The 25,616-nt window shown below is 41.9% G+C and overlaps 1 protein-coding gene across 3 annotated transcripts in view; it reads right to left on the bottom strand.

Moving 5' to 3' along the window:
* The window catches only part of HYCC1 (hyccin PI4KA lipid kinase complex subunit 1), a 54,982-nt gene extending 40,631 nt beyond the window's left edge, over nt 1-14,351 (bottom strand). For 2 of the 3 annotated variants that reach the window (XM_054058629.1, XM_054058633.1), the window contains exon 1: nt 3,606-3,746. The gene's annotated coding sequence lies outside the window, so the exon portion shown is untranslated. Of the gene's footprint in view, nt 1-3,605; nt 3,747-12,069; nt 12,223-14,283 lie in introns of those variants that run through there. The other variant, XM_054058630.1, reaches the window with a different exon arrangement.
* Between the last annotated feature and the right edge of the window lie 11,265 nt (nt 14,352-25,616).

Genomic DNA, 25,616 nt, shown 5'->3' with positions numbered 1-25,616 from the left:
TAAAAAAATCTTAAGAGTACGTAGAAGTACTTCACCTTAAAAGTGTGTGCATACACTTGTGACATACATTATTTCTTCACGATTAAAATGGTGAGACATTGGCACAGGTTGCCCAGGGAAGCTGTGGGTGCCCCATTCCTGGAGGTGTTCAAGGCCAGGTTGGATGGGGCCTTGGGCAGCCTGATCTGGTGGGAGGTGTCCCTGCCCATGGCAGGGGGGTTGGAAATGGATGGTCTTTAAGGCCCCTTCCAATCCAAACCATTCTATGATTCTAGGGCATAGGGAAGATTCTGGAGGAACTAACAAAACTTTTTAATGGCACATAAGAGCTTCAGCAGCCTAGAAGATTTAAACATGGTCTTGCAGCAATACACAGTTGCTATACATTCAAACCATTTTCATACTTTAGCGTTCCTTGCCTTCAACGACACGAATCAGACACAGCTTTCAGTCCTTAACCTTACATAGCTTTGCCCCTGCCTTCCTAGGTCATCTCAAGAAGCATTTCAAATAAACTAAACCAATTTAATTTCCTAATTAACTGATGCTAGTAAAACAAGGCCTTCATTCCAACACATTCTCCATTCCCCAAGGTGCATGTAACAGGTCACTATTTCAATTCTGGCAGCTGAGGACAGTGAAATGCCGAAAGGGCCAGTTTTTTGGAAAAGAATGAAAATATGGATTTAAAGAAAACATATGATGGCCACAATTCCAATAAAGGTGTATGAGGTTTTTTTATACTCACAGAGTTAAATGGAACCGCATTACCAAACCAAAAGCTGCAATTTTGTGGAGCAGGAAAAGTATCAAATTTCTCAAAAGAAATACTTTTGAGTACATCCTGCCAAGTACAACCCAACACACTGCATATAAAATGCAGGTTTTAGGCACATTGTATTTTCATAATACTGAAGAAGTCTTAGAGATTACAGAGAGTCACTCTGGTCATCTAGCTACTACACCTCAGAAGATAAACACAAATTTGCAGTCTTAGTTTTTCTAAAGGGTAAGCAATTGTGCCTCTAGTTCTCCTAGCTTCAGAGAAGGCAGAGCATACACACAGTGAAGGTCACATCGTCAGGCTTGTCATTTCCTATACAGTACGATAGGATCTCCTGCTTAAACATCATGCACATTGCTCCTGGAAGACTGGCTGCTTGGTAACTGGTAACGCTGTAAATAACACACAAGTGCAGTGATTCATATGTGTAATCTCTGTCTATGCTAACCAAACCACCCGCACAAATCCTATGGCAGACTTAAGTATTAAGCTTTGTACTCAATCTTGCGTTTGCAAGAGGGGAAGTGTGCCAAGATACGCAGACAGCGTATTTGCTCAAGTGAAGACTTGCGAATGAAACCTGACCTTGTGATCCACCTAACGGATTTAAGTCTAAACTGTTCCTGATACAGGCTTTACCTGTTTGCAGAGTGCCCAGCTATTAAGAGTCCAAGTGCTACAGCATTTTAATATTCTCATCAACACAAACATTTAAACCTCACGAAAGTTTCATTTGAAACTCTCAAATATAAAGTACTCCATAGGCTCTCGGTCCCAAAAGAAAGCCTCGGAATTGTGGCACTCCTCTTACAAATCATGCAGGTTTCTCAAACTATGTATCCTCCACACAACCCCAACCAAAACAGTGTCACTTTGGGCCACAGAACGTATGTTTATTTTCCGATTAAAATATCCAGACATAAGTCAACATTTGATAACATGATAATTTTATATAAATTTCCAGACCGGACAAGCCAATTTTCACATTGCTTACGTTAAGGTTAGTGACAGGTCGAGCGAGAAACTACTATTTACCTTAAGGCAGGATTTAACGAAAATGCATTTCCTGACACAAACATACAGAGAAGGCTGAAGATTTTGAGGTTTTACACTAACATGTACTAAGAACTAGACTTTAACTCGGCAATTTACTGTTAGATTTGATACAGTCACAACACATGCAGTAATAAATGGTCTCTTGTCACAGCTCAGCCCTATCGTGCTAAGTAAAATATAGATGACACATACCATTCACAGCAACAGCTCACGCACATGCCTGCTTGCAACACAAGTCCTCACAAAATTAGAATCCAAGTGACTTAACTACCCAGCTATGCCTGTGAACTTCTACCATGGACTCTCCCAAGTAAAAGAAAACCCTCCCATTCAGGAGTCTATGGCAGAAGTTCAACACGATTCTGCCCATAAAAGCCTTTTTCCTTGTAGGAAGCATTCTGAATAAATTTAACATGTACTTTTAAAACAGCTCAACACTGAAAGGAAGTGAATTGCTACAGTTAATAAATCATCCCAGGCAATACTGAACTTCCTCAAAATTGCCACCCCTCTGATAAAAGGCCGGTTAAAAGCACCTTGTCTGACAAAGAGATTATCACAGAAAAAGAAGCAGCGGAGTTTTGCGTTTCAAAAGTAGCATTTTCATATTGTCTTCTTACTCTGGAGGAAAAAACACATCCAAGAAGAGTGCCAGATGGATCTAAAACTAACTTCAAAGTACATTACTTTTACCCAGAGTATTTCACTGATGAAAGTAAAATAGATTGGAAGTTAATTTGACCAAGCTTTGTAACGTTAGTCCACGACATAAAAGAACTTGTTGGGAGGTGGAGAGCACAACAGAAGCAAGGCACTGCCATAGAGGAAGGCATTCTGTGAAAAGCACAAGCTTCTGAAAAGACATCGTAGCATCCAGCTGCATTATTGGAGGGGGAAACTGCAGAAAAGCCTTTTAGATGCAATGAAATCCAAGCACCAGCGTCACTCTATGCTTTGCTACCTAAAACTGCTTTTTGGTTCTTTAAAGTGTCAGTTCTTCAAGTTGTCTTTAAAAAAAAAAAAAAACAAAAAACCCAACACCTAAGGACCAAATCTCAATTTGCGGCTCAGAAAACCACCTAACAGCGATCATTTAACAACAACTTTCATGTTCTCTGCCTCTGTAGCAGCCTTCTCACGCACCAGCAGCGTATGTTAACAATCACGACAGACTAACGCTAACAAGACTTATTAACCCCCCCAGGGCACAAATCTTTCCCTCGTGAAAAGACTCCTTAGGCTTAAGGCGCTCTTCCAGGATGGAGTTAGGATTCAGCCGCACGGGAGACAAACGCGATGGCTTTGGGGGTTACAGAGAACGAGCGGAGCCCCCGGGGCGCTGCCTCTGCCTAAACGCTGAAAACACAAAGCGCACGGGAAGTTGCTGCGATTCGACGTGCGTGAAGTTCGAGCCCCGCCGCCAGCCTCGCCCCGACCACTCCCGGCGATCGCAACTGTTGCTGCCGCCCCTCGCGTCCCTCCCTGCCCGCGGGGACCGGGGAAAGGCGACAACGCGGACAAGAGGAGGTTTCGAACGCGCGCTCCGCCGCGTCCCGAAGCTCCCGCCGCGCCCGGGAGCGGCTCCTTTGTCTCGCCCGCGTCCCCGGCGGCACAAGCCACCGCAGCCCCGGGGCCGAGCGGGGATGCCGGGGATGCCGGGGGCTCAGAGCGGCGGGTCGGGGCTCAGCGAGGCGGTGCCAGCCCTGCCCCTCCGCCCCCCCGCGGGCGCCGCTCCCGCCGCCCCTTCCCTCCGCTTCCCACGCACCGCGCGAGTCGCTGCGAGGCGCCGCGCGGAGCCCTCCCCAGCACGGTTAAAAGTTGTCTCTCGCGGGTCGAACCGAGTACCCAACTCACCGCTTGCCGCCCCGGCGGGGAGCGAAGGCGGCGGCGGCGGGGCTGCCCCCCCCTCTCCCCCCCGACCAATGGCGGGGCGCAGCGCGGTCACGCTGGCCAATGGCGCGGCGGAGCGGGCCCGGCCCGAGGGGCGGCGCTGCGGGGCCCTGCGGGAGCCTCGGGGGGGACCGGCGCCGCCGCAGCGCCCGGGACGCGGCCGTTGAGCCCCGGGAGGGATGCACCGAGCCCCGCCGCCGCGGAGGGGCTGGAGGGACCCGCTCTGGGGCTGCCCCGCGGCTGCTGCCGCAGCGAAGCGGGCGCTTCGCCGCTGTCCCGAAGCATCGCCCCCTTGCGCATCCCCCTCTCCCGGCTGCCGCCGCTTGGAAATAAAAGAAGAGCCCGGGATGGGCTGGCTGTAAAGCCAAAAGAGGTCCTTAACTTCCCCGGCCTCACGGAGAGGCGGTGACAGTGGCTGGCGGCTCCGCAAGGGATGCTTCGGGCACCCTCATGAGAGCGCCTTTTAACTGAACGCTTCTTAGTTTTTATCAGGCGTGTTTTTTCCTATTATCTGGATACCAGATTCTTACCAGCCTTCCAAGTGGAGCTATTGTGGGCAATTCTCATTCCACAGCAGTCTAAGGCTTTTTTTTCAGCTACGCCTACTTGATAGGAATGGTTGGACTCGATGATCCAACAGGTCTTTTCCAACCCGGTGATTCGATGACTCTGCTCTATGATTCTACTTTTCTTTTTCCTTTGCAGTTTTCTTCCTACTGACTTCATCCTTGGGTTACTCTGAAGAATGAGCTTGAAATAATATGGAGCGTTTAACTGCATTTTGTTTTCATTAAATTCGGTTTACATTGTTTGTTAGGACCACGGTTTCTTTGCAAGTATGCTTCGAGGATTAAGTTTTAATCCTCAGAGGCACACGCTTACGGTAATCTTAAGGATTAATAAAGATTAAATTAATCAGTAATCTAATTGCTGTGTGATGAAACCGAGGCAAGGAGGTTGTGATTTAGGCAGTGTCAAATGCCATGTAACAGCAGAGCCCAAATTAGCTCCACCAACACTTACAAAGCCTTGTCCCGTACCACGACTCATTTAAAAGCTGCGCTCGTCTATGCTTTACCAATCTTAATTTACTAAATGGCAGGTAATGTGTTCACACAAAAGTTTACTGGCTTCCCAGGAGCCTTGAACCTGAGAAAATAGCAGGTTCAAGGCATTTCTTGAAGATGTTCTGGCCATCCTGTGTATGCACGCCAGTATCTTCTTGTCTGAGCTGTGTCTGGACTTGTGCTATTGTACCATTCATTTCCATAGGTATCTAGTATATAATTTTAATTTATTGACAATAAAATGTATGGGTTATTTTTCAAGGATCTTTTCAAATACAAATCATAATACATAAAACCCCTACTTTTAGAATATAAATGTCTTTCTTACTAAGCCATTTGTCTTTAGAATACTCCCACTGTGTTATGGTCTAAATTCATTCTGGCATCAGTCTATGACACTGGATAAAATAGGTCTCTTTTCCTGAAAAGAAAGATTATACTAGTTCCAACAAAGGTGTAAGAGAGCTTCATCATTTTAGTAAGACAAAGAGAGACAACTAAATGCCATAATCTTAGGAACAACCAAATGGAACTTTATGAGTGAGATAATAAATTTCTACCTTAGAAAGGTAAAAATTCTACCTGAATAACAGCCAGAATACTTAGTGGTTTGGGGTTTAAGCTCTTTATCTGAGTTTCTCTGTATTTCCACCACTATTTCAGCCAACAACACTGCAGGCATACACAGCTCCCATCACTATGTCTTTCCCACCTGATGACTGCACTTATTTCTGAGACCTTCCTGGGTTTTGTGATCCAACAGGTACACAAGATAACAAATCAATTCATTTTTGAGAACCAAGCAGGAAAACAAAAGCCAAAACAGTTTTTAAACATGATTCTGTTCCCTGAGCCAGTTTACTGCTCAGTCCTGCAATCTTGAGTGCAGCATAGACCAAAAAACAAGTGATGGGAGCAAAGATACATGCAGGAGGAGTTTGTAAGCCAGCATCTTCAGACCCAGTATACCTACAGTGTCAAAAGGGAGACTGAGTGCTGATGTGGCTTACGACAGACGTGACATGTTAAGTGACCTTGATAACTGCGAAGCGATGTACTGAAATGATACCGTCATTAGGTATGAATTTTACTGTTATTGAAGTGCTATGACTCTAATGATTAGTAAAAGTAATGAATCATCCACAAACAAAAGGCAGGCAAATTCTTCACGTGCAGCAATGACATACATCAACAGTTCTGCAATGTCAGGTCACATTATCAAAAGAAAATGGTTCACCCTATATTACTTCCACAGATATGAATAACTCCTGGATTATTTTAGTGTTTCAGGCATTGTTACATTGGCCTTAAATATTCTAAATGCACAAAATCGTATATAATACATTCTCTTTTTACTGTGTTTAGATTCTGCACATAGATGTGCACTTACTGCCTTTTAGTCTTGTGTTTATGGCAAGTTTTAGACATTAGCAATCCATTTCAATTTGCCCTATAAGAGAAGGGTTACAAAGTATCAGAACTTTTGTTCCACTTCCCCAGCAGCAGTCAGGGCTGCTCAGTGTTTTTTCAGAATCAGAATTTCCAGGAAGAATTTTCCTTTAGATTTCATTAAACATTCCCATTGCTCAGGAACATAATTTGGAACCTACAGCTTCTGCCTGCTTCATGATTTTTGGCCTATATCTTTTCATTATAAGTTCTTATATTTAGATTGCAAACTATAATGGAGTTGTAAGCTTCTTTTAAAATAGAAATCCTCGATAAATAAATACTTAACAACTGTAATCTCTGTCATATGACCACATCCACAGTCCATTTTTAAAAGATAGTACATCTGGACCTTGGGGAAAAAATAGCATATATTTCCAGTCATCTGATCCCATAGCAAATCTGTAGGCTGTAAGACACTGAGAAGGGCACTGCTTAGAGAGAGAACCCCAGAAGTGACATTTTGTTGGTCCTCTGTCCCAGTGCCAGAGTGAGCCAGGCTAATTGTGACTGTAACAACTGCAAAAGCTGCTACATGGGCTGTAGTGCCTTTGTGGAGCAGACTTTCTGCGTCAGTCAGGATGGAGTAAGGCTTGCTTCAGAATTAAGAGCTGTCCGTAGCCCTGATTTGAAATTCAGCTAACATATTCGAAGACTCCCAGCACCCATATTGCTTTCCTACAGTCTTTGATAACTCCACTAATTGGCACTACAAGCAAGCATCGAGTCGTTCTTCAAGTCAGCGGAGATCCAAGAGCTCCATATCAAATGCAGAAGGCTCTGCAGATTCCTGGTCTGACATCCTCTATGAAAACAGTCCCGGTAACCAAAGCATATAAAAAATCTAGGTGAAAAAGTAAGAAAATCTTGCTTACCTAGCAACAAAACCCCATATACTCTGAAATATCCTTTCAAACAGAAATAACAAGTCAACACTTTCTGCAAAAAACCCAAATTCTGCCATTTTTATTTCAGGAGCTCTGAAAAAACTCACAAACAAAATATTTTGACAATGTCAGGTGCTTTGTTTTACTTATGGTTTACCTCAATATTTTAGTTTCAACCAGGAATAAAATATTTTGATAACTTTCTCTTGAAAACATAAATGAAACTTATCTCTTCCTACAAAAAGTTACATTTTATCAAATCCATGTTTTGACAGAAAAGTGCTCTGGCAGAAAGCTCTTTACCAGATCTTCCAGGAAAGTGAAAAATCACTAACATCTGTTTGACTCTGAAACACTGAAGATCTCAGTCTAAGGTTTCTCATATTACCACAAAACACTTTAAAGGAAAATGTTCAAGAAAGAAGGCCTCTATAATTTTGTTGGTCGACTGATTGAATAAAATCCTTTTAATAAAGCTTCAAGTTTAAAAAATATCATACATTGACATAGAACTAGTAAAAAAAACCCAAACATTTCCTTCACTTCATAATTTATGACAAGTTTTATTTATTCTAAAGATAGCTTTTATGATATACTTTATACTGATCTGTAGTTCTCCTGGCAACCTGAGTTTACGTGAAGTTTACTTTCTAAGTTTTTCTTGCCCAGACTTACATACTAACATAACACCACTATGCCTTTATTTGCTAATATTACAAAGAAATACTTCTTACAGAAACAGTACAGTAGAATTAAAGACAAATAGTTAATTTTTTCTCCTATTCAAAGATTTGCCAAAAGTTTAAATTCACATAAATCAAATGTGAAAACACACTTGACTTGCTGTTGAAAGCCAGTTCTCTAAACTACATGTTCTATATCAGTATTTTGCACCAAGGGATGATACTTACAACACTAGGAAATAAAATGTAATAACTCCTGATTTTAATAACGTTTTAAAGAGAAGCTACTATGAGGACTTAATAACAGAAAAAGCTTTTTTTACTGTACCATTAATTTAAGGCAAAGTTTAAAAAAAAAACCATAGGAGCCAAATGATAATAAGCATGAATAAAACAAATTATTCTTATTACATGAGAGCTAGGAAACCCCTTACTATTTATTCCTTGCACTTTAAATTCACAAGTTAAAAGCACACATGCAGGTTTGTTAGCACAGTTGTTCACATAATTCATCGTTTGTTGGGAAAGACCGTTGCACCAAAGGCTATGTAATGCAGAATCCTAGAAACAAGCCCTCAAGGTAAGGGGAGAGAACTACTTGGAGATTGCTCTCCTGAGAGGTAAAACTAAACACACAGCATCACAACAGAGCTGAGAACAGGAAAGGCTGCATTTGGGAGGAGGAAAATGGGAAAAGGTATCAAGGGTCCACCACAGCACAGGACCTCCTGTAAGTGTCACAGCACATTCTGCTTATAGCACTATAGCACTCACGGCTCAGCTAAGTATCAGAAAACCACCAGGCCTTTTATGCAACATCACTACAGTGGTATTAGCAGCTCAATTAAAGTATCACAGCTATTTTAATTATCACAGCTGAGCTGGATTTCCTCTCCCTAACCACAAATGTTTGTGGAGACTGACTGGGAGGGGGGGAGAGAGTTCTTCTTGCTGTATAAACAGGGAGGAGCAGGGAGGGCTGATGGAGATGCTGTGAAAGTGAAAGGGAGAAAGATGAGGGAAAAACTATGCAAGACAATTCAAGGATTTCTACATTTTCATGGTCCTTCAGAAGCTCACTAATTGTTATTCCTCCAGAAAATTCCTTACCCCAGCCCACGCAGGCCTGCGCGTATTGACAGTCTAGTGAGTGCATGTATTTATTGTCTTGCTGCTGGGCTATAGAAAATGAACAGCTTGGTTTACAAGGGCTGTCAGACACCCCGACCAGCCCAAGAGCTGCACGTTCTTTTTCAGGACATGCTTACAATCGTGAGCTGTCTTTCAATGAGTAAACCATCCCATGTCCCACCCTTCTTCCTAAGGGACCATGGGGTTCCCCCATGAGAAGCTCTGTCCTTCTGGGGCTGAGGAAGGGCTGCTTTGCAGCTCGGGTGGTGCTGTGCCTGTGCAAGGCTGGCCCCGTTGCGCTCACTACTTCCTCCCTCAGCGTGTGGTTAGCTGATGAAGAGGGTGCGGTTGGGCTCAGAGCTGCCAGCTGACATTTCATTACTGCTTGGGACATGCTTGTCAGCTTTTCCTCTGAATCACAAGATCTAGAAGTGCAAGCGTGCACTTTTATAATGGAAGCCCTCCCTCCTGATCTAATCCCATTGGCCAAAAAAACAGGGGGCTAGATCCAAGTCTACAAAATCCTAACCCAGAGGAGAAGCTTGATGTCCTGTTTGGACCCCCTGATACCCAGCCTGTGTTTGTAAGTCCTTAGCACATGTACCTTGGTTGGTTCCATACCGAACTGGTGGAAGCAACTCTGAAAAGCAGCATCAACGTGTCTGTACAACAACATCTTTTTGGTCTGACCCAACCCAACTGCCATGGTTCCATCCTATTCCTAGCCGAAGCTCTTCCAGGGTACAAGAACCAGCAGTTGTCTGAGGACTTCACATTGCAAGCAAATTCCCTGGGGAAAACTTAAGGCTTCAGCTGCGTTGCTAAGGTTCATAATCCTGAAAGAGGATAATGTTTATTTTACAGCAGATAAGGTGACAAATTACAGGGCTAAGCTGCAACAAGGGAGGCAGCGGGTAGGCATTAGGAAGTCCCACTCTAACTGTGCAGATAGCACTGCAACTGGAACAAATCACTGGAAGAAAATGTGGAATTGCCATCAGCTCAGTTCTTTAAGAACTGTTTAGGTATATTTGACCCTACTTTAATACAGATCCAGAGAACTGAGTGATACCTCTTCATGATTATCTTCTGGGCTTCAGGGCTTTTATCAGCCATGCTTACTGCTTTCTCTCAAAGTAATGGGTTACAGACTGAATATTTTAAGTGAAAATCAGAGTGCTAAATTACTGTATTATTAAATGCTTTTAGAATAAGTATGGGAACCTTGTAAATGGGAACATAAGTATTCTTAAATAGGAATAAATGTGTAACAAAAAATTCACATACTTGAAGAAAAATCCAAAGCAAATCTGAGGTAGGTAGTTATCTTTGTTACCTTTTATGATAGATTATAGCTACATTTGTCTCCTGCTTTTATAGTTGATAGCTACCTTCCCAATATTTAAAATGTTACTGTGGAGTTTTTTAAGTTTGTTTTCATTAACTTTGAAAATAGAACCTCCTAAATTTTCTGAGGATAAAGATATGATTTTTTTCCCCCAGTTCTGTATTACTTTGTGCCCAAATGAGATGATAACTTACAAACAAGTGCATTCTTTGCACCCACTCATCACTCCATTTATTTTAATAGATGTTCATTGTACCTTTCTGATATATTATCTGAGATGGTCTTGCTTACTCAGAACAGCCAGACAGATGTCTGTTCGTGCTCTGTCAAGAGCATCAGCTGCTTTGTTTTGATTAAATATTTTGTTTTCCTGCCAGCAGAAAGCCTTTCCACTTGGTCAAGGACAAAATTCCAGCCAATTTTTTTTTTAAGAATGAGAACAATGAAAACAATCTTGCCAGTAAGACTTGCTTTCCTCTTAGTGTGGGAGGTCACAAATTTGGTCTAATCATTTGGCCATTTCCCCTAGAATTTATAATGTTGATTGCAGAGACTTGGTTCAGGCTCAAAGACTGGATGAAGGAGGGGAAGCACTTTTAAGTTAATCAGGCCATTAGTTCTCTGCTTTCTTGCTTTCTGCTTCCCCAAAGTCTGACATTTTTAAAGAATAAAAGCTTATTATTCATAGGGCTATTATCTAGACAAAAGAGAGCATTCAAATTATGGACTTATTATTTGATATAGGTGCACCCTGTTGATTTTTAGAAAGTCACATTTCAGCTCAGCAGCTTTCTTGCTTCACTTGGCTCAGCTTGTGCTCTATTTTATCTGATGATATCTTACATACTATTATTCTATTATTCTGTCTTGAAGTACCCAGGTGTAGCACTGGCTGAAATTTAAAAGGGACAACACACAGTAGATACTTACCACACATTTAATCAAAACTGTTGGGATTTCCAAGGTGGAAAAAGGTATATAACATTTTTTCCTAAGCCAGAACTTCATGATCTTGCCTGAGAAGCTCAGACCAGCTGTTTAACAATAGCTAAAGACATTTTCAACATGTTTTTCAAATGCTCTTGAATTTGTGTATGATGTTGCAGCCTTGCAACCCTTGTGCATGTAAAACTACCAGTGACCGACTTGTCTTTTGCCTTTTCCAGGGATTTGTTCTCTGTTAGAGAAATTAAAATTATACCTGCTAGTCATTTAGGGTTGTGAATTTACTCACCGCTCAATAACCATTGATAGACACATTGCTCACTTAAGGAGCTGTGAACCTTAAAAATGACTGCATGCCCAGAAGCTCAGGTGCTGACAGCTGTGGAGGGATTCACTTTTGGTAAAAATGAAGTAGGAGGATGTGGGTTTTCCTTTGGAGAAATTACTTCTAAAGTATATTTGGTCAGGAGGTGGAGGGAAGTAAAACAGAAAGGACATGATGGCTTTGAGCAAGGGATGTCATACAAATGAAACTATACAGTTGGGGGAAAAAAACAGCTAAGAAACTGAGTATCAGTCATGCACATCTGCCCGTGTCTATCTATATCTGTGGCTACATTCAGAGCATACAGACACCACCGTCATGGACCCTAGCCCCGTGTGACCTGACTGCTGGCTGTGTTTTAATAGTCGTCATGTTTTTCAAGGCATTATAGAAATGAAAATCTCCCTATAAATGCTAAGCATGGTGAGAACTACCTTGTTTTGACAGAAACAAAAGTCTGTAACAGCAAGGCTTTTTTCCTGCCTTGGCACAGGAGATACTCACCAGTATCCCCAGCAGTATTCTTATTGCCGTGATGACATCTACTGGAAGGGATAGGGTTGAACACAGGTTTCTCTGTCCAAGTGTGAACTCTTCTAACATCAGCAGGTTTGTGGCAAATTCACACACTGAGAACTACTACAGTACTATTAAAACCTGTGGAAAGCAACACCACAGTGTTAGTGTTCCGGATATTTCAAATTGCAACTCCCCCAAGAGACACGTGATAAAGAAGGATTAGAGGAAATTATTAAAACCACATCTAATATGTGTAAATAAAAATGGCCCAGCCAGATAATTTTGAATAATTACATAAGAAAGGAAATAAAATAGTTAAATATCTCTTGAGACATGCAAATAACATTGACTTTAGAAGAGTATGTATTATTGCGGCACTCCAAAAATGCACAAATCTGAAAGAGAGGTTTATTAAAACAAAAAAGATACTAGAAATCAGTTATGCAAAATAGTATACATTGAAAAGAATATGCAAACAATACTTTACATGTGAGGTTTTCATTTTCTTCACAATAAAAATATGTTTTCATGAAAAAGGTAGTGTATATTATTGCTACATTTTCACTTCATATTTGCGAATCAAATAGATCTTCACAAGAACTGAAAAGAAGAATTGAGAAATAATATGCTTTCTGAAGCATCACATGTAACTTCTTTCATTGCAAATTAGTTTCTGCAATGTGTTCAAATGAAACTGGAGTCACCAACCATACGAGATAGCGTCTCAAAATAACATTTTGCAGGGAAGTACACTTGCTTTCCTTTCAGCCCATTTGTCATTGTTAAGAGTATGGCCGAACCTTGGCAGTCTCCTCCCAGCCTGAGAAGGTACACTGCCTGCATGAGGGGTGGCATGTGCCAAGCCTACCTATTGCCCTCTTGTTCACTCTATTCTGTTCCTTTCCAATGGAGAGGGGCAGAGAATAATGATGTGGGGCAAATGATGTATGCTAGCAGGTTATATCTGCAGGCTCAGTCCGACTGGGATGGAGATGGTGCATGTGGACTCTGACTGTTGCTTCTGGGTAAGTTTATAGAGGAATCTCCCAGGAAAGAAGTGCAAACAGCAAGCCAGATTTTGCCATGAAACCAAACCAGTCCTGGTCAAATAATGTTGCAGCCTAACACTGCACAAAGCCAAACTCATTTAGAATAGACATAAGGAGGAATTTCTTCACGATGAGGTTGGTGAGGCATTGGCACAGGTTGCCCAGGGAAGTTGTGGCTGCCCCATCCCTGGAGGGCTTCAAGACCAGGTTGGATGGGGCCTTGAGCAGCCTGGTCTAGTGGGAGATGTCCCTGCCCAAGCCCAGGGGGCTGGAACTGGATGATCTTTAAGGTCCTTTCCAACCCAAACTATTCTCTGATTCTATGATTCAAAAAACCTAATACGAAAACAAAAAAAGGCTTTAACAAAAGGTTGTTCGCCTTCTGCAGTCCCCCTTTCCTTCTCCTGCAGGAAGAGAAACAATGATAGGTGCTTACAGATGTGTCAGTCATCCAAAATTACTGAATTCTTCAGAAAAATCAAAATATGCAAAATGAGGAAATTTTTCTACATGAAGGAAATTAACTGGAATAACGGAGAGAGGTAAGGACAGAAGCATAACATGAAGGTATCATTGCAATTGGCATCAGTGGTGAAAGAAATGTGGTAGGAAGCAAGAGAGGAAACGAGACTAGTGTAGGTATCATAGGGGGCTTTGATGGCAACACCCTGGATCTTAAACTTGGCAACAGGCAAAGATACACTGAAGATTCTGTGAGAATATAGGGGAGGACTGTAAACATGCTCAAGTGACTTGCAGCTGGGGTGTAGCAAAACACATATATTGTACTAATCATTGCTTAGTCTTGTGTGCTTGACAAGTAGAATCTGTGTGTTTAGATAACATACGCCTGTGATAAACTCGGAGGCAACCTAGCCAACATCCTTGAGATTCCTGCCCTGCTGTGGGAAGATCAAAGCCTACTGAAAAATTACTCCTGTGTGAATCCTTGATATACAGGTGAAAACAGCAGGTTCATAAACAGACTCTCAAGCAACGACTGAGCTCCACAGAGCCTGCATTCCCACTTACCTGACTCTGCCTGGGTGCTGCTTTGCCGGTTTGGGAGGTGTATGGGTCAACACATGCAGGATGCAGAAACTACCACAAACCACAGATGAAATGCAAAGAGTAAATTTATTTCCGTTACCTCATGAACCAAGGAATCTCTGAAGCAGCACCTGGGCAGAGGAAACACGAGTGGGAACATAGGCACCGCTGAGCTTGGTCCTCGCTAGAAAGTGTGTTTTCAAACCTGCTGCTTGGCTGTACATATTAGGTGTACTTTTCCACTAGGCTTTGATCTTCCCACAGAAGGGCAGGAATCTCAAGGATGTTGGCTAGAGTGCCTCTGAGTTTATCACAGGCGTATGTTATCTAAACACAAAGGTTCTACTTGTCAAGCACACAAGACTAAGCAATGATTAGTACAATATATGTGTTTTGCTACACCCCAGCTGCGAGTCACTTGAGCATGTTTACAATCCTCCTCACCTATCTTCCCTTATATTCCCATAGGAGGTAATGAAAATAAATTCACTCATCACATTTCATCTTTGGTTTGTGGTTGTTCCTGCGTCCTGCCTGTGTTGGTTCTCGGATTCAAACTGCAAAAATAGCTCTTGCTACTGACAGCAATGGGACATAGTGCAGGACAAACTGGAAAGAAGCAGTGTTAGTGGCTGGGACGTCAACAAGGAAGAGCACCGTGCACCACATGTTCTGAGCAGTGGCTCAGTCTACAAATGGGTACGAAGCCTGATGTGCCCTTTGCCAATCTTCATGAGCATGCCTGTCCTGGATTTCAAGCTGCCTAGAAATCAGAAGAGCATTGGCAAAGTAATTTGGCAGCGGATGACTGCTGCTAAAAGCAGCCATCTACTGCCTAAGGTGTTAGAGTTGGCAGACTAGAAACGTGCCGTCTATTCTCGGCAGCTTAGAAATGTGCTGAAAGGTGCTAGTCACAGGGCTGAAAGAAAACCACCACACCTCCAGTAAATAATCTGCCTCTATTAAAAGAAAAAAAAAAAAAGATTCTTCAAAAGGATTTTACAAAAGACTTCTTCGAACAATGCTACTTAGCCAACAATTAAGTTAAATCACACTTTTAGGAAACACTAGTGCTTTTTCTTTGAAGGAAATCCCCACAGCTGGAGTATTAGTTAAAAGAACTACCAGTACATAAAACTATTTAACACCCCTGGTACATAAAATACTGCCTTTAGTTGGATTATATGTATCAAAAAGGAGGAGACAGGAAAAGGTAAAGTCACACTTAGGAAATAGGAAGAAGACATGAAGGGAAGAACATACTCTTTTTTTTTTTTTAAAGGGAAAAGCTGCTCATTAGCATTACTATTCTTGAAAAATACCTCTGACCTCAGCCCAAGCCTCTACCTATCATCCTTTTCTAGTGTCTGATTAAATATCTTGACGCTTCTTTTTTCTGCTGGGGCCCTGCCTGCACTTTCCAGACTATTAATTACGACTCCTCTAGTCCTTCATACATAACTGTACTTCTGTTTTCCCTAGTATCAATGACAGAGGCAATGAATGGCCAGCTTAAATGCTGTTATCTATTACTTGGATATGAAAAATGAAGATATCTCTAAGACAATGAAACTGTCCACATGGACAACTGTTAGGCTTGCCATCCTCCTGGTCTAGGATGGCTGGATGTATTTAAATTCTCTTTATAATTTCTCTCCTTCTGTTTCTGTCAGTTTGTCCCCACAGGGAGTTTCTGAAAGGTGATCTTCCCTTCCTGTGTCTTCTCAAATGGCTCATAAGTGTTTCAACCCCTTTTAATCTTCAAGGTCTCAGATTGGAGTTTGTTTCTCCTTGGAGACTGCATGTAATGTCCCTGAATCCTCCTAGTTTCACTCATTGTCTTTCAAACGTAGGCTTGTCTGTTCTTGTGGGGGAACAATTACATATTCTTTGTTTGCTCTTCCCACAGCTGCAGGCAAAGCAAGACAATGATGGGACACTCAGAATTCCTCTTGTACACAGTGATTTCCCTTGGTGATTCAGACATGTATCTCTCATCAAATTGTTGCATTTCAGTGCTAAGAGTTTTATTACATCTCCTCATTTTTTTCATTTACCCATTGTAAGTATCCCAGACCAGTCATTCACACTGCTTGGATCAAAGATGAGCGTAAGCATGGCTCTGCACAAACTTCATCAATAGACCCTGATTGCTGATGTTGTATTATGCTTATGTCTGCCTTAGTAATCTGTAAATACTTCATTGTATAACTCAAATGAAGAGGAGAACTGTGAACATTCTTACACTAACAGAATTTCATACTTACACAAATGTCCATACGGAAACTCTTTTGACCAAATTAAAAGAAGCAATACTTTCCCTGCTCCCCTCGCCCCACGCAAAGACCCTGTTTACTTATCTACCATTTCAACACAGAGAATGCAACTTCAGTGGGAAAAACTGGAGTGCAAGTCCCACGTACCTGCCCTGATTAAGGAACAGGATCAGCACAATCTAACCAATGTAGCCATAGTCTAACAGAAGTAATGTCTTGGGCCAGTGGTCAAATGACTAGCTCCACCATAGTTCAGGCACAGCAGCATTGGTCTGGAAGCTGATGCTGAAGCCACTGAAGACCATTATGCCCTCCCAGCACTTTCTCCACTCCCAGTTAGAGTTTCCCTTCTTCTCAGAAAACCAGAAAAAGATAAGTCCTTACAATCAGGGGTGACTATTCTTAAGCATGAACTGCTGCAGTGATGATTCTCTGCTTTACTTAAAGCTGTGTAACTGAAGGTCTACGTCAATGTGACTAATGTTTTCAGACACTTTCCAAGATCAAGCCAGAGTAGACTGCATCTTGTAAGATTAGGACTATTTCGAGCACCCTTTGAACATTACAGCCATGCTTCTTGCTAGTCACATATGGCCTGCACCTCTCTTGTATGCTTCATAGTTTCTGTGTTGTGGGATATCATGTTTATTGAGCCTTTGAGATACAAAGCTTTCTTCCCCCTTTACAATCTCATACATTTCCATGATATATCTAGTTCATCCAGCCAGACTCTAATCTGCTTTGTAAGGCAGAGAGCTGCAAGAATCACTTACATGGCATGAGCAGCTGCCTGACAGCACACTTCAGCACTACATAGGACAGAGCAAAACATGTCCATCTAAAGGAAAGCTCAGGAGAATTTTAGATAGATGATAGAATGCAATTGTTCCACTGTAATTCATCCAAAAAACTACCATGAGCTGGATCGCTGTTCTACTAAGTGGTTACAGCTCTGCTGATGCCAGTGGATTTGCAGCTGTTCACAACAACATGAATTTGGCCTTTGATCTAACAATCTTATTGTTTGCAGGGTGAGGAGAGAGAAGGGTTGTTTGTTTCATGTAAAAGTGGGTTGGTGATTGTGTCTTAGCCTCACTCACTGTCTCATGAAACCAGTAAAGCCCCTATTATATCCCAGATACACATGTATTATTGGGGAGATATCAACACATTGCCACAACTGAAGAAATGAGATATTGTAGGTCAGTGTGTAACAGGCACTGTCTGACCTTTACAAATGCATGAAGAGTTTTATTAATTTGTTTGAATTTTGGATTATTTTTTCAAGGGATAATGAGATATGCTGTTGGAAGCGGTTGTATTACTCTCAGCATCCCTGCAATGTGTACTCACTTGGCACCATCTGGGCCTGGATCCAGTCAGATCAACTGCACTGTGTAACCTCCTATCCAGCATCTTTCAACCCTGTCTTGGCCACGTCCTCTGTCATCTCCAGGGGTTCAGCTGACTATGCCAAGAATCCAATTCGGTATGGCCTAAATGCATAACTTCGGCTCATACTTCTGAGAGAATTGCTAGGCTGTGACCAAAAGCTGTGAGGAAGTCCAGGCAAAATAAAGGGGAAATTACAGAGGTAGGATTGTTAAATAAAGGTAGTTAAGAGCTACAAGAGCATCCAAGAGGAAGAACACTAAAAAGGAAAGGCGTGAAATATTACCTGTAACAGGGAGATACCACTGTCACTGGAGGACTCGGTGAAAGACAGCAACCTTCCAGCAACCCTCATGATTTGCTTCAGAAAGCACTTACAATCAACTGCAGAACAGCTCCCTTTAACCCTCATTAATCATTGTTTCTTCCAAAACCAGCTTCTTCCTACCCACAAAATATGCAGTCAAATGAACATGACAAATACATCAATGTCATTCCAAGACAATTCCCCAAAGCAGTTAATCCAAATGACATGTTACTAACACGAAGAACCACTACTCCTTCAGCAGTTGTCCAGAACCCAGGCTGCTCCCAGGCTCTGAGGGTCTCCCACCTCTGTGCTGTTAAAAAACTGAAAAACACTCAACCTAGCACCTAGTAGATGGCTGAGGAGAGAAGAGATAGAAAGTCTAGGTATTTTGTTTTCAAGTAAATGACAAAATGACGGAGCTTGTCTGTGTAGTGTCTTTAGTTTGCTAATCACCTCTGTTTTCTAGGTTCCCTTCTACAACCCTTATTACTTGCCCTAGGTCTTGCGAATTCTCTGGAGAGTGGGTAAATACAGTTTATTGTTTATTCTTGTGCTAGCTCCATATGGCACATATATGCTATCCCAGGAATGAAGAGAGCAACAGGACCTATTCTAGTAGTAGAATGGAACACCAGCAACAAAAAGAAAGTATTACAGCCGAGCAGGGGGCCTGCTGGTTGGACATATGGGTTCCATACTCCCTGAATTTCATGCATCAGGTCATACAAAATTATTTTGCTTCTCCTAAATAAGCCGTGCCATTTGTTCGTAATTTGTGAGAACCCCTATCCTGCATCTGCAATGAGCAGGCTCTGACATATACTTACCTCTTCTCAAACCTTTCTCTCCTAGTATTAGTTCTCCCACACCTCTCAGAGTGGGAGTACTAAAAACTAGAGCCAAGGGGCTGAGAAACACAGCCAGTGTTTAGCCCACGTATGAACGGAAATTTCTGAAAATTTATTCTATAACAGTATTTTCATAATAAAGAAAGGGACACAGGAAAAAAACCAACAATCCACACGTCTGTGAGTGCTGTTATCTCACCCACCAAAATCCATAGTGATTTCTCCATTCACCCTGAGGTTCCCATGAGAATTAACCCTCAGAAAGTATCTTTTACATTCAGACATTCAAACAAGTGTTTAACAAGGAGTAGAAGTTTTCCAAGTCTTAACTGATCACAGGCTCATGCTTCTTTTCTTAATATAATCCAGAGCAAACTACAACTGAAGTGGCATTTTAATTGTCATGTAATTTTATTCTAACTTTTAACATCAGCAACTCAACATTAATTCTTACTGTCAAAAAGAAAAAAACAGACTGTTTCTAAAGCCATTGGGCATTTATGTGAGTAACATAACACTTGTTTATAATTGGATATTTTAGCTGGATATACATGATTTTGTTCCAAAGAAGGTGGCTCAATTGCACGTCTCTTGATGACTCACACATTTTTTCCCTGAAGGCAATCCACTCCAGGCAGCAGTTGGAATGTAACAACATGATTTGTTTAGAAATGTGTATACATAATTACCATCACGTGTATCGGCGGGGCATAAAGGCTGCGAGTTCATTTAAATTATGATAGAATCCAACATCACTGTGAAGAGTTCTGCTATTTCCTAGTGTGCTGCTGCTAAAAAAAAAGAAAAACATTGTGCCCCCGGATGTTTTTTTTCCCATGAAGGCAATCCTTTCTTCTCCTTTTTTTTGTCTTTGAACAAGAAACAATTCATTCGTTCATTCAACTAGAAGGGACCCAGCTCCCTGGTTCACTTTGGGACATCAACAAAAAGCCGTGAATGGGAACCGTTCCTACCAACGTTTTGTGTTGAAGAAATCCTTCATTTGTGAGCCTTCATTAGCAGGTGAGATAGCATAAACTTGGCTCAGCTGCTACGGTTATGGTCCTTTTCTGTACCTTAGTTTAGCTGTTGGTAAAGCTGACAAAGGCAAAGGTAATTTAGTTAAACTCACACCATGGCTTCACTGCTCCTACATTGTCCTGTATGTTCCTATTGAAAAAAAAAAAAAAAAAAAAGAGAGTGAAATTTAAAGCTACTCAGTTACAAATTCGTGCTGAAAATAGTCACATTCAAAGAGTTCAAATACAGATCTTTACTGGAAGGTCAAATAATGCTTATTATTTGGCTGAAAATAAATCTCTGAACTATTGAAACCTTAGTTGTGGAGAGGCTGACACTCTCCATAATGCAAGAACGCACCTCTACCCATTGATTTGGTTTTTTTTTTTAAGTTCAGAGTCTGACCTATTGTGAGTTCAAACATGTTGGGGTGCTTAAATGCATACTTCCTGAATTCCCCTACTTATAAAGTGGTGTTATTAGCACTGAGAGCCATCCCAAATAAGTGCAGGTAATCATTTGTCTGTTAGGTTTTGCCCAGGACAAGACTAGTTCTCAAAACGAAAGGACAGCCCTCGACGGGGCTGTGGTTGTTAGAACACACAGAAGAGCAGAACACGCTGGAAGAAGACAGGCTTTATGCTAGGGCACGCTGTCAATTTAAGGTTATGGTATTTAAAGCTCACTAAAAAGAATGCATGTTTAAATCTTCATCACATTGATGCCCAGTAACTTTAAGCAGTATAATCAAGACGGGTACTTCCCTCCCCCACACAATTCCCCTGTGAACTTCATTTTTAAAAAAATCTTATCATTATTATGAACTTGCTACGAAATCTCTCTCGATAGGGCTGCTTGGTTTTCCCTCTCAAGGAAGGCTAAGGCAGTATCCAGAAACGCGGCAGTAGGTTCAGGCTCCACCGGCCCAGCCCCTGTCAAGCTCCCCCATCATCAGCTCTGGAAGGCAGCAGCCTGTGCTACCATCAGACAGCAAAGCCAGCCCCAAATCCTTCTACCTCAGAGACAAGCTTGCTGTGTTCAGCTGCTCTACTGCTATGTTGTTACAATCCGTGCTATAGCAGTTACTGAACTGGCTTGAAGATGCATCAAATAATATATTTTCCTTGAGGAAGGAGCAGAGAAGTGGGTTGGATTATAAGTATTGTAGACAACCTAAATATTTATCCTTCTGAGTGGAAAAGCTAAATGAAGGAAAAGGGCTGGAACTAGTTCCAGATATTACCAAAAGCCAGGAGATGTATTCAATGTACGGCAGATGTCACTGACTGTGCAACGCCTCCTGCAGCAGAATTAACTCCATCCACTGGCTGGGATCAGCTAAAGAGGGATCTAGGGAGTCCTCTGCTTTCCTTCTTATTTTGCTTACTTTATGTGTTCCCAAAAGGAGATTGCTTTCAGATTATTTACACGCATTGGTCACAGTTGTGTCCTTTGGCTGGCTCTGGTGATAAATCATTCCACAATGAGCCAAAATGGAAGTGCAGACTGTGAAAAAGGACCATTGCCTGACAAAAGACACGTACCAACCTGAGCTGCAAGGACAAAGCTCCACTTGATCCTTGTCCCAAGCCTCACCACTGAAATACAGATGAGTTAAATTACAACAGCAGTGCAATTAAATAGCATGAAATTCAGCTTGGGAAAATGCAATAGGGGTGCTTTCAAAACCAAATACATTAGGTGTTGACTTGCTGGAAGAATCTGCTTCCTCCAAACCGTCACAGCCCTGAAGACACAGGAAAGCTGTGGTGCCCTCACCACCTTTGCCCAGGACCCCTACCTGCTGCCCAGGGGCCTGAGCTCCTTGTCCGCTCACCTCCTCTGATGACCACTGGACCACTGGCAGGTCCTGCTCAGACATGAGAGATGGTGCCCTGCCTACAAGGGCACTGCCATGCTGGGCTTGGGTCTCCTTGGCAGCCGGCTCCCTCCTGGGCAGCCCTACTCTTCCTCTCCCCAGCACAAATGTGTCGCTTTCAGATAAGCACTACGGCTTGGGTGAACACACAGTAAAAATTAAACAGTACACATGGCAGTTAAACAGTGTGAAAAAGAATCACTTTGCCAGTTGCGATTTCACTTGTAAATTATTTTGTGGTCCAGGTTTTCAAAGAGGACCTTAATTTTTAATGCAAATAGGAAGAAAAAAAACAAACCCTTCCCTGCATCATGAAGAAGCAAATAAAGTATAAATCCATTTTAGTCTCTCTTCCCTCTGCCTTTAAAGCTTTAATGCAATCGACACATCTATCGGAACAGAAAGTTTGAGATGCCAGGGGATTTTGTGAGCCACAGTTTACAACATGGTAAGAAAACAAGAATCTCTGCTCCATTAGCTCTGAAAGCATAAGTCCAAAACATGAGAGGAAAATAAAAGGAACAATTTAATTAAGGAAAAAGAAATAGAGTCATGTAAAAACGAAAAAAGGGTACTTGGACTCTAGAAATAAGCAGCGAGAAAGCCTTTATTCAAGACACTAAAACAATTCTCCAAGCCAAGAAATCAGAAGAACCTTTCGTAAACTGTACAGGAGGGAGTATCCTGGAAATTCTTCAGGAAATTATTCAGACCAAATTCCCCTCATGCACTGGCACAGCTTGGAGGGACTGACAAAAGGTCGCGCAAGGCATTTTTGCTCAGAAGAGGCCACCAGCACCCAGGAAAAGTATGCTCCCATGAAGACTAGCAACAGTTAAAAGTGTGCCTGTCGAACCAGAATACTGATTTCTGGATGTTGAAGTTCCCCCGTGGCTCTTGGGAGTACAAAGAAATAAACATTTGATTTCCTTAATGCATATAGTAAGGTACACTGGCTAAGGTGAGGATAAGCCCATTTTCTCCTTGAAGTTTATGGCTCCCATGAGCATCAATGCTATTACTTGTCCCGACCCTCCTTTTGCCATAATCATAAGTCAAAATTTCTACATCTAGCTACATGGCAAAAAAAGCACTGATCCGGGATAGATGAAGAATAGCCTTGAGGTTGGTTTTTTTTGGGGGGAAAAAAAAACAGACTAGGATGGGTTGAGATGAAAAGAATCAGAAACTACAATTTGGAAAGCATTTTGCCTGTCTCCTACATGATATACCTGAGACCCATACACAGTCCGTTTAAAAATGTCAAACCTGCTGACAATCCCTGGTTTAATACTATCCCCAAATAAGCATCTATTTTCATCTTTAATGTCACATTTCCAGTAATCCAGTAGTGTCTGATTTGACTGCTTGTCATTGATCTTTTTGCTCTCTGCTATGCCATGCTGGCTTGTATCTCTGTAATACACTGAATATTAATCCATCACCTATTCAAGAGAAGAAGTGGTTTGCAAAGCAGTTTCTGTTAAATATATAATTAAGGACTCATTTGGGCAATCTTTCTTTCATGCTAAATGTGCCAGCTCCTCTTCAGTCAATGTACACCAAATGAAGCCTGTTACTGATCCTGAGTCAAAGGTTTCTGTTTGGTTTTGTTGTTTCGCCTGGGTTGCTGTCTCTACTCATGACAGCGGCACCACTTGCACCTATGAGTCGCCCATGCCAGCATAGGTAGATAGCACCCAGTCTGCCACAAAAGGCAACCCAAGGGATTTGCATCTTTTGCTACAGTACTGCCAGAAACAGGATCATAACAGTACTGTCACAAATTCATTAACTCTTTCAGAGAGGATCACTGTACATTTGAAGGAAGATGGCAGGGTGTGGAAAGGAGGGATTTCTCCCAGTCTCCGTAGGAAGAATGCAGGGGTCCCTGGGGAGCCTTCCTTTCATGGCAAAAGCTGGACTGCAAGAGATGTTCTGCTCAATGAGATGTTCTCCACACCCAGCACAACCCTCCCCTTCTCTCTCACGTTCCTCCTATGACCCACAACTCTCCTCAGCTTTCCCGTCTTCCCAAACATGCGCATGCTGCCTGCGGAAGGCAGAGGCATAGTTGGCAATAGGATGGGAAAGGAAGGAAGAGAGAGGCCTTCTGAGAAGTGTTGCTTCATCTGAATGAGGAGGAGGCATGTGCAGATGGGTGAGTAGACTCCTGCTTAAGAGAGTCACAAAACTAGAATAACAAATGTATCCATATCATTGCAGCAATTTCTGTGTTTAGTCCATATCATTGTGACATAACGAGATATCACATACACTCTGTTTCAGAACTTGCACTATTTGTCTCATTTTGTGAATCAGAAAAAAATCAAGACACGGGTGAATTGTTACCATGTACAGGCAGTATATAACAAATAACTAATGCCAAGGGGAATTAATCTCACTCTAATGCCAACATAACTAAGGAGCATTCCTCTTGCCCAAAGAAGCACATGCAGCCCTGAGAGAAAAGGATGCTGTAAATATTCTAATTTTTGGTCCCAGGCTAGCATAAAGAGCTGAATATGAGCAGTATCCTGTGTCATGTGCTTATTACTTCATCTTCTTGATGGAAACCACTCTACCACACTATGGGTTAGAGATTATTAGATTAAACAGTGTTCACTAAAACATTTCAGGATCTCCTACTGTCCCACACCAGCCTGTTTAGCAACACTAGTTGATCACTCAAACTGTAATTTGATACACTTCCAAAACCACAATGGATATGATATTGTTTCTGCCAGGCCAATGCTTTCCCTGTCAAACTCAGAAATAAAATGAGTTTTAGAGAAGAGGATAATCCCTTTCTATTTTTAATTTTAAACTCCATCTGCAAATTGAGAGATATCATTAAATTATTAATATTTGTAGAGTGTTTCGAGAATAACATTGTGTTTAGAAGAGACACAGCATGCTATGATGCTTTCATTTGTATTAAATCTGTTACAAACCATGTATTCATTTAAATGATTCTAATTTAATTTCTCAGATTTCACAAGGAGCTGACTCTTCTTTCTCAATCCTCATCTTTTGTCCCTGAGATTACAGAGTTTCCTACCATCCCTCCAAGATTCTGATATCGTGCACCAGAAATCTAGGACTTCTATATGTTTGAGGGTTTTTTTTTCTTGTTTTGACATGTTCTTCCTTTGTGGCTTTGTTTAAGTACACAAGGCAGTGCATGTACACACACAAACATAAATAATAGCTAGTTTCCATCAAAAAGGAATATAGGATCTGACCTCCGCTAAAATGACGTTTAATCTTAAGAGCATTTAAATTTAAAGTAAATCCAGAACTTTTACAAAGCACACCAGCTCCTTGTTGGTGAGGCACCTCCTTCCATCTGCCTTGGTATCACGCTCTGCTCCCGGCTCACTATTCCTTCTGGAGCAACTGGCCCTTGCTGCTCCTTCACAAGCTGTTCATCTTGTACTGTGGCCTGAAGCAGTGAAAACTTCCTAAAAGATACTGGCCTTGTTTTATGTTGCCCCTTACAGAGTACAGAGGTTCCCTGCATCACAAGGTTACCCTCAATCCGAAACCCTATGGAACCTTTTCACAGGATTTAGGAATGGCTGAGTCCTCATTTGACCCTGATCTGGATACAAACATCATGTTAGCCGCCTGCCTGTGTGACAGACACCTCTCTGGACATCTCCTCTAATGCTACAGGACTATGCTACTAATGCTACTATGCTAAAT

This window comes from Cuculus canorus, chromosome 2 (assembly GCF_017976375.1).
Source record: "Cuculus canorus isolate bCucCan1 chromosome 2, bCucCan1.pri, whole genome shotgun sequence".
NCBI classification, from domain to species: Eukaryota; Metazoa; Chordata; class Aves; order Cuculiformes; family Cuculidae; genus Cuculus; species Cuculus canorus.
The sequence above is the reverse complement of the archived record's forward strand: the minus strand, read 5'-3'. Positions and strand labels throughout refer to the sequence as shown.